Below are 9,331 nucleotides of genomic sequence, written 5' to 3'. Positions count from 1 at the left end.
TCGTGATTGCGGTTTATCGTAACGATACATTGCTGCTCGCGTTGGTCGAGACCCAACGGCTGTTAGCAGAATATGGAATCGGTGGGTTCAGGAAGGTAATACGGAAAGCCGTGCTGGATCCCAACGGCCTCGTATCATTAGCAGTCGAGATGACAGGCATCTTATCCTCATGGCTGTAATGGATCGTGCAGCCACGTCTCGATCCCTAAGTCAACAGATGGGGACGTTTACAACAACCATCTGCACGAACAGTTCGACGACGGTTTCAGCAGCATGGACTATCAGCTCGGAGACCATGGCTGCGGTTACATTTCACGCTGCATCACAGACAGATGCCCCTGCAATGGTGTACTCAACGACGAACTTCGGTGCACGAATCACAAAACGTCATTTTTTCGGATGAATCCAGGTTCTGTTTACAGTATCATGATGGTCTGATCCGTGTTTGGCGACATCGCGGTGAACGCACATTGGAAGCGTGTATTCGTCATCGCCATGCTGGCGTATCACCCGGCGTGATGGTATGGGGTGCCATTGGTTACACGTCTCGGTCACCTCTTGTTCTTACTGACGGCACTTTGAACAGTGGACGTTACATTTCAGATGTGTGACGACCCGTGGCTCCACCCTTCATTCGATCCTTGCGAAACCGTACATTTCACCAGGATAATGCACGAGCGCATGTTGCATGTCCTGTACGGGCCTTTCTGAATACAGAAAATGTTCGACTTCTGCCCTGGCCAGCACATTCTCCAGGTCTCTCACCAACTGAAAACGTCTAGTCAATGGTGGCCGAGCGTCTGGCCCGTGACTATTCGCCAGTCACTACTCTTGATGAACTGTGGTATCGTGTTGAAGCTGCAAGGGCAGCTGTACCTGTACATGCCATCCAATCTCTGTTTAACTCAATGCCCAGGCGTATCAAGGCCGTTATTACGGCCAGAGGTGGTTGTTCTGGGTACTGATTCCTCAGGGTCTATGTACCCAAACTGCACGAAATTAAATCACATGTTAGTTCTAGTATAATATACACTCCTGGAAATGGAAAAAAGAACACATTGACACCGGTGTGTCAGACCCGCCATACTTGCTCCGGACACTGCGAGAGGGCTGTACAAGCAATGATCACACGGACGGCACAGCAGACACACCAGGAACCGCGGTGTTGGCCGTCGAATGACGCTAGCTGCGCAGCATTTGTGCACCGCCGCCGTCAGTGTCAGCCAGTTTTCCATGGCATACGGAGCTTCATCGCAGTCTTTAACACTGGTAGCATGCCGCGACAGCGTGGACGTGAACCGTATGTGCAGTTGACGGACATTGAGCGAGGGCGTATAGTGGGCATGCGGGAGGCCGGGTGGACGTACCGCCGAATTGCTCAACACGTGGGGCGTGAGGTCTCCACAGTGCATCGATGTTGTCGCCAGTGGTCGGCGGAAGGTGCACGTGCCCGTCGACCTGCGACCGGACCGCAGCGACGCACGGATGCACGCCAAGACCGTAGGATCCTACGCAGTGCCGTAGGGGACCGCACCGCCACTTCCCAGCAAATTAGGGACACTGTTGCTCCTGGGGTATTGGCGAGGACCATTCGCAACCGTCTCCATGAAGCTGGGCTACGGTCCCGCACACCGTTAGGCCGTCTTCCGCTCACGCCCCAACATCGTGCAGCCCGCCTCCAGTGGTGTCGCGACAGGCGTGAATGGAGGGACGAATGGAGACGTGTCGTCTTCAGCGATGAGAGTCGCTTCTGCCTTGGTGCCAATGATGGTCGTATGCGTGTTTGGCGCCGTGCAGGTGAGCGCCACAATCAGGACTGCATACGACCGAGGCACACAGGGCCAACACCCGGCATCATGGTGTGGGGAGCGATATCCTACACTGGCCGTACACCTCTGGTGATCGTCAAGGGGACACTGAATAGTGCACGGTACATCCAAACCGTCATCGAACCCATCGTTCTACCATTCCTATACCGGCAAGGGAACTTGCTGTTCCAACAGGACAATGCACGTCCGCATGTATCCCGTGCCACCCAACGTGCTCTAGAAGATGTAAGTCAACTACTCTGGCCAGCAATATCTCCGGATCTGTCCCCCATTGAGCATGTTTGGGACTGGATGAGGCGTCGTCTCACGCGGTCTGCACGTCCAGCACGAACGCTGGTCCAACTGAGGCGCCAGGTGGAAATGGCATGGCAAGCCGTTCCACAGGACTACATCCAGCATCTCTACGATCGTCTCCATGGGAGAATAGCAGCCTGCATTGCTGCGAAAGGTGGATATACACTGTACTAGTGCCGACATTATGCATGCTCTGTTGCCTGTGTCTAGGTGCCTGTGGTTCTGTCAGTGTGATCATGTGATGTACCTGACCCCAGGAATGTGTCAATAAAGTTTCCCCTTCCTGGGACAATGAATTCACGGTGTTCTTATTTCAATTTCCAGGAGTGTATTTGCTATGGGGGTAGTGCAGCGTACGGTTCTTGGGCTCGAAAAAGGTGTCTATGTGCATGAATAATTGTTTCTGACCAACACAATTCGCACAAGAGACAAAGAATGTTAATTATCTGTTTCAGGGCATATCAGCATATGACAGCTAGTTTATGAACAACACCAGTTCATGCTTCACAGTTGGTGGTATTACGTAAATGCTATCATATCTCTGATTGTAATAAAGAACAATGAATGTAATGAACATCATAAATGATCTTCCTTCAAACCTATGTTAAATACTGACAGACCTTTATAACTGCATTATCCATAATACAAATATTGAAATGCACGTCCGTCTTGTTGCACGCAGAGCGCCTCTCCGTTATAGCACGGACAGCTCTTGACGTTTCTGCATATACTGAAGCACAAACATGACGTATTTCGTCTTTTAACACACCTAGAGTTTCCGGTTCCGTTTCGTAAACTCTGGCTTTGATACAACCCCATAAGCAAAAACATCCCAGGGCGTTAATCAGGAGATTTCGCTAGTTATCAAATGCAACCACCACGACCTACCCACCGTTCGGTGTGTATATTGTTGAATTATTCCCTAATCCTCTAAAATAATGGGTCGGCGCACGATGCTGAAAACAGTGCCTCACAGCTAACTGTTAGATGTGAGATGTCTTTAAGAGATGTCCTAGATTCAACTCATTCTGTAGGAATTGCAAATACAGCCGACCATTTTGTCTGGGAGCCAAATAAACTGGTCCATTGATATGGCCTCCTTGAATACTGCACATACGTTAACCCCAGAGTGCACTTGGATATGATGTTACCATAACCAGAGACGATTTTCACGAGACTAGTAATGTAGATTGTGTCTACTGACAGTGGCGTCATTCGCCAAATAGCATTCATCTGTCCATAGAATCCGCCTGATTCAATCCAGATTTACGGCTATTTTATTTAAAAGACATCTGCTGAAGAACACTCGATTTTGGAAATCGTTTCCATATAACTGTTGGTGTAGGTGCAACTTACAGGGATGCCATTTTCGTACCTCCAGAGTCCTTTTTACCGAAGACTACTTTCATAATATTAATAATAATGAAGGTAATAGTATTATTATTAATATAAGTACTAATAATAATGCAACTTACGTGCAATAGCACGGTAACACTTTTATTTATACTACATTGTACGTACACGCTATTTTCGTTTAAGGTGTGCTTACCGTTTGTGGGATGTGCTCCAAAATACTCAATAAAGTTCCGGGCAAGATTTGTTGTGTCGTAGATCGGTCTTTCCAAGACACGTTGTCGGTTCTTAATCGCATCTCTGTACGTCTACAAACATGAGCAAAAGGTAGAAAGTCGCGTTGGAAAACGTTGTGAATACATCCTTCCGGCATCAGCTGCATTGTGTTGCGTCTTCCCATAGATTAGTGTCTTATCGGTGTAATCTTCGCTGGAGTACATTGAAGTTGTTACCTATTTACCTGTAAGACCTGGTTCGAACTAGAAACAAGGAGGCACGCTAGCTTATCAGAGAGGAATCAGGAGGAAAACGCACGCAGATGGCGCGACACCTAAGTACTGGTTCGCTTGTACGTGCACTTACCCGTTGTCCAGCAATGATGAGGCAGTCCCTCTTGCACCAACGTATGTGTGAAACATAAACCTATAGAGGACGACTTGCGTGGACTATCTGGTATATATTGGTTACCATTTGTAGTATAGGGGAGGCCCCAGTTAATCAACAAACAGCTTACCAACGGTCTTCTCCACTAGACTAAAATTTAAAAAGCTTTGGGAGGCCCTAGATTTTAGTGTGGCCATACTACAATCCTCACTCTGGCCGACCAACTTCCTTACGTTGGAATTCAATTCATCCAAGTTAGATGCTCTTTTATTTTCATGATGGTTTTGTTAGTTCCCAAACGAACCCCCTTCCCCCCCCCCCCCCCCCCCCCCCCCCCAGACAAGGACTGATGAAAATATTTAAAATGGCTGGAATTAGTTTCTTAGGAAGACAAATGTTGATTTTGCCATCATAGCGGGTATAATGATATAGAAAAACGTTCTTAATAGAGTACGTCCAAACCTGTTGGCCATCCTTTAATTGGCATTTAATGTTGCTTAACTGAGTATCTTAACTCCGCTTTTGCTTCAAGTCACTGAATAAAAGTGGTTACATCGAACGTTCCAGGATCACTTGTGGTTTCAGTTGTTTCTGGCTTGCACTTAAACATACGACTGAGGGCAGCGTTATTTCGTTGTCGGTTCCTCAGATTTGCCTTACTTGAGAAAAAAAGGCAGTAAATCCTAACAGCACAGTAGGCAGTCGTATCTGTGCTTAGAGGGGTGGTCAACACTCATGTCGATTCCCGGCGGCGTCAGGGATTTTCTCTGCCTCGTGATAACTGGGTGTTGTGTGATGTTCGTAGGTTAGTTAGGTTTAAGTAGTTCTAAGTTCTAGGGGACTGATGACCATAGATGTTAAGTCCCATACTGCTCAGAGTCATTTGAACACTCACGTCAAAGGTTGGTTCAAATGGTTCAAATGGCTCTGAGCACTATAGGACTTAACTTCTGAGGTCATCAGTCCCCTAGAACTTAGAACTACTTAAACCTAACTAACCTAAAGACATCACGCACACCCATGCGCGAAGCAGGATTCGAACCTGCGACCGTAGCGGTCGCGCGGTTCCAATGGTTGGTTATCCGTTTCTAGCTAGAATTGTTCGTAGCAGAGCTACAACTTACATTTCTCAAGTCTGAATAAGACAGCTAAGACCTCCAACTCGTACAATGGATATTTCATTTCGGTGGATTGGTAAGGCCTTGTAAGCGTAGGTCACCGGCTCTTCTTCACCATCACACTCCTGGCGTTACAAAGTGGCCATCCAGGAGTTAGATGCATTACTTTGGAGAACAGACTTGTGTTCCAATTCAGTAATGGCTAGGATGGTAGCGCTACTTAAGGCCATTTTCAAAGTATCAAATCCGGAATGCTGGATTTAGTCCACAAAAATTTTTCTCCATTGTGAGATAATTTATTTAAAGGCGCAGCCAGTTGGACAAAACCGGGGATGAATTTCCTAGAACTATTCACCATACCCACAAATCTAGCCACATCTTTCTTATCTTTAGATGGAGGGAACTGATAGGTAGCTTTCGAGGTATCCTTATCGATCTCTATTCCAACAGTCTAGACGATGTTTGCGAAAAAGGAAATCTCCCAAGTGATCAAATTAACCTTCGGAAGTTTCACAGTTAAGGCAGCGTCCCATAAATAGCACAAAAGCTGCCCAATAAGATCCACATGTTAAGAAAAGATTTTACTGTATATGACAACATCGTCTGAATAATTATAAACACAATGAAACTTAAGTTCATCTAACACCGAACAACAAACGCGTCAGCTCAGCTGCCCGGGTTGTCTAACCAAAATGGATATGGTTATATCAGTCTGTAAAAATTGCGCTAAGAGGTTCTGGCTCTTAGGCCATTGTCACAGGACGATAGGTTTGATTAAGATCGAGAACAGTAAAATACCGAGCTACAACAAACCAAGTGCAACAGTTATAGAGGATGGGCAAGTGTACCAGTTTCAAAACCATCTTTGAATCAGGGCCCTGTAAAACAACACCGGCGGATAAGCAGCACTGTTGGATTTTGGTACTAGAAATATAGGTGAGGCATGTGGCAAAAGTAGTGGTCTAATCACCTCATCAGCCAAAAGTTGATCTGTGATCGGATTTAGTTTCTTTGTTTTGGGGGGGGGGGGGGGGGGAGGGGGGGGAGAACGATAGGGAGATTGGACAGGAATTTGATCTATACTCAGTTTTATTCGTGACCCCTAGTTTGACGGTAAGGACATTGGTAAACTGATCTTCTAACTTAAGTAATGGAAGGGTTTATGATTCGTCCGGATGGGCCACAACAAGGGTAACAACGCTGAACACTGCAAATCCCATGGATATAATCACGATGACGCAAAAAACATCTTTTGTCAGACTGGAATCGGAAACGAAATTGGTTATCCATGTAATATCAAACACGTTTTCTTTATGAAGTCGCAATCTTGCAACGTAGTGGTGTACAACCATTCACAACGATTAAACGTATTGGCCAGAACAAACAATAAATACTCAAACTGGCGCGGACTTCCGCTAACATAGTCAGCTCATTAACTGCACGGCATTGCTTGAGAATGATTGTAATAAAAGAAATGTAAAAACGTAGGTGTATTTGCAGCTTCTCTAGAATAAATGATAACTAATTGAAACCCTCATCTGCTGTTGTTGTTGATATACCTCGACGGGGGCAGGTGAAAATGTGTGACCTGACCGGGACTCGAACCCGGGACCTCCTGCTTACATGGCAGACGCTCTGCCCATCTGAGCCACCGAGGACACAGATGAATTGCGCGACTGCAGGGACTTATCCCTTGCACGCCTCCCGACCTTACTGTAGCCAGTCTGCTGACTACAGCAATTCCTGCCGTGTTCTCCCACCGCTATAGTGTCAGCTCCTTTTTTTCCCTTATCTCACGGAACGGGAGAGTCTTTCACTAGGTGATACGGCTCATTACATCAGAAGCAAGTACTGCTACGAGATGCAAACCGTTTTCCCCTGCTGTCAGTTCGGGGTGTTTCTACCCTAACGGACACTTACTTGCATTCACGACTGCCACACTTTTCCTCATTATACCGGATATTTCCTGTACTCCCGGCCACTTTATCAAACGCGGCAAAGATACCTGGATTCTTAGTGGAAAAGTACACGAGATAGGTCTTCCATATCCATAATTTCTAGAGTATTATCTTCAACGCTCCACGTTCGGTAACACTAAGGCAAAGAGATAACATGGCCGTCCTAGCATCCTTAACATATCGAACGAGTGGGTCGTCATGAACTTGTTCAAGGCTAAAATGTTGATTGGCAAATCCAATTTTAGCTCTACGAAAAATTTCCGTTAAGCCATTTCTTTCGGAAGTCAACAAACTACTGGCCGTTAGCAAGAGCTTCAGCTATGATTTTGTTCAATTTGTCGTAGTTCAACCGGTGTATAATTTGAAACGTGACTGAAGGATCAGTTGAAGAACCTTAGTCTGATTTCGCAACTGAACAGTTACCCAGAAAATATCTGTAATCTCTTCACATTTTTCTATTGACAACAAGTCGATATTTTGTATCACTGGCAAAAGCAGATTAGATAATTTGTTTGTTTCCAATCCCCCCCACGATCTCTAGCTATGGTTTAATATCCATCACCACAGGTTGTTGGGCCAGGCGAACAACCATCCACCTTATCGTGCCTCGCCGTGTCTTGCCTGTTCAGTAAAGTGGTGTTTATCTGCCGATGAATGACGTTATAGCGAATTTCTATAATGAGGGCACTTGCTTTGGGTTCTTATTCACTACCCATAAAACCGGAACACACTTACGCAAGTGATTTAAATGTTCCTGATCCTAAGGCTGCAAACGGAATGGGGATGTGACCTACAGCATTCAGTATTCGCCTGCACTCCAGAAAGTAAAGTACGGCACAGAGAGCGGGTGGCACCTAATGCAACAATGTTGTCCACCCTGACACAGGATTGACGGTCCAATGTGCTGATCAGCGTTGACTTAACTCGGTTATGCTGCTTCCTGTGGGTTGACCCCATACCACCAGCTCATGATGAATTTGATTTCGGGTCGAGTAAAATATTGCTCGCTCCACGGCCGATACAACTTTTTAGTCACCTGAAACAAGCAAAACGAGCAGTACACTCTACCACTACAAAATAATCTATTCCCTACCAAATGATTTACTTATTTGTAAGAACACTACACACTATCAGAATCACCCATCAGTAACACTGAAACAATAGAGAGCCTGCATATATGAATGGTAAGGTGCTGGACACACAAACATTTCAAACGGTACTTTTATTATCATTCTTTTATTTTCATTTTTAACAATGTGATTTCTCGTATGTATTAAACATATAAGAACCTGAACCCAGAAGCAATCAAGACCATCAACAACGATTAAGAAATAACTGTCTTTTGAATGACACCGTAATACAAGAAACATACAGGGTGAGTCATCTAACATTACCGCTGGATATATTTCGTAAACCACATAAAATACTGACGAATCGATACCACAGACCGAACGTGAGGAGAGGGGCTAGTGTAATTTGTTAATACAAACCATACAAAAATGCACGGAAGTATGTTTTTTAACACAAACCTACGTTTTTTTAAAAATGTAACCCCGTTGCTTTTGTTAGCACATCTGAACATATAAACAAATACGTAATCAGTGCCGTTTGTTGCATTGTATAATGTTAATTACATCCGGAGATATTATAACCTAAAGTTGACGCTTGAGTACCACTCCTCCGCTGTTCGATCGTGTGTATCGGAGAGCACCGAATTACATAGGGATCCAAAGAGAACGGTGGTCGACCTTAGGTACAGAAGAAACTGGAACAGCACATTACGTCCACATGCTAACACCTTTTTATTGGTCTTTTTCACTGACGCACATGTACATTACCATGAGGGGTGAGGTACACGTACACACGTGGTTTCCGTTTTCAATTACGGAGTGGAATAGAGTGCGTCCCGACATTTCAATCCAACAGATGTTCAATGTGGTGGCCATCATTTGCTGCACACAGTTGCAATCTCTGACGTAATGAATGTCGTACACGCCGCAGTACATCTGGTGTAATGTCGCCGCAGGCTGCCACAAAACGTTGTTTGATATCGTCTGGGGTTGTAGGCACATCACGGTACACATTCTCCTTTAACGTACCCCACAGAAAGATGTCCAGAGGTGTAAGATCAGGAGAACGAGCTGGCCAATTTATGCGTCCTCCACGTCCTATGAAA

At 45.5% G+C, this 9,331-nt stretch overlaps 1 non-coding gene across 1 annotated transcript; it reads right to left on the bottom strand.

The window, feature by feature from the left end:
- Window positions 1–6,781: 6,781 nt before the first annotated feature.
- On the bottom strand, window positions 6,782–6,856 carry Trnat-ugu (transfer RNA threonine (anticodon UGU)). The gene has a single exon. It is a non-coding gene; the product is annotated as a tRNA-Thr (tRNA).
- Between the last annotated feature and the right edge of the window lie 2,475 nt (window positions 6,857–9,331).

Source organism: Schistocerca gregaria, chromosome 2, assembly GCF_023897955.1.
Source record: "Schistocerca gregaria isolate iqSchGreg1 chromosome 2, iqSchGreg1.2, whole genome shotgun sequence".
Taxonomy (NCBI): Eukaryota; Metazoa; Arthropoda; class Insecta; order Orthoptera; family Acrididae; genus Schistocerca; species Schistocerca gregaria.
This window is presented reverse-complemented; position numbering and strand designations above follow the sequence as displayed.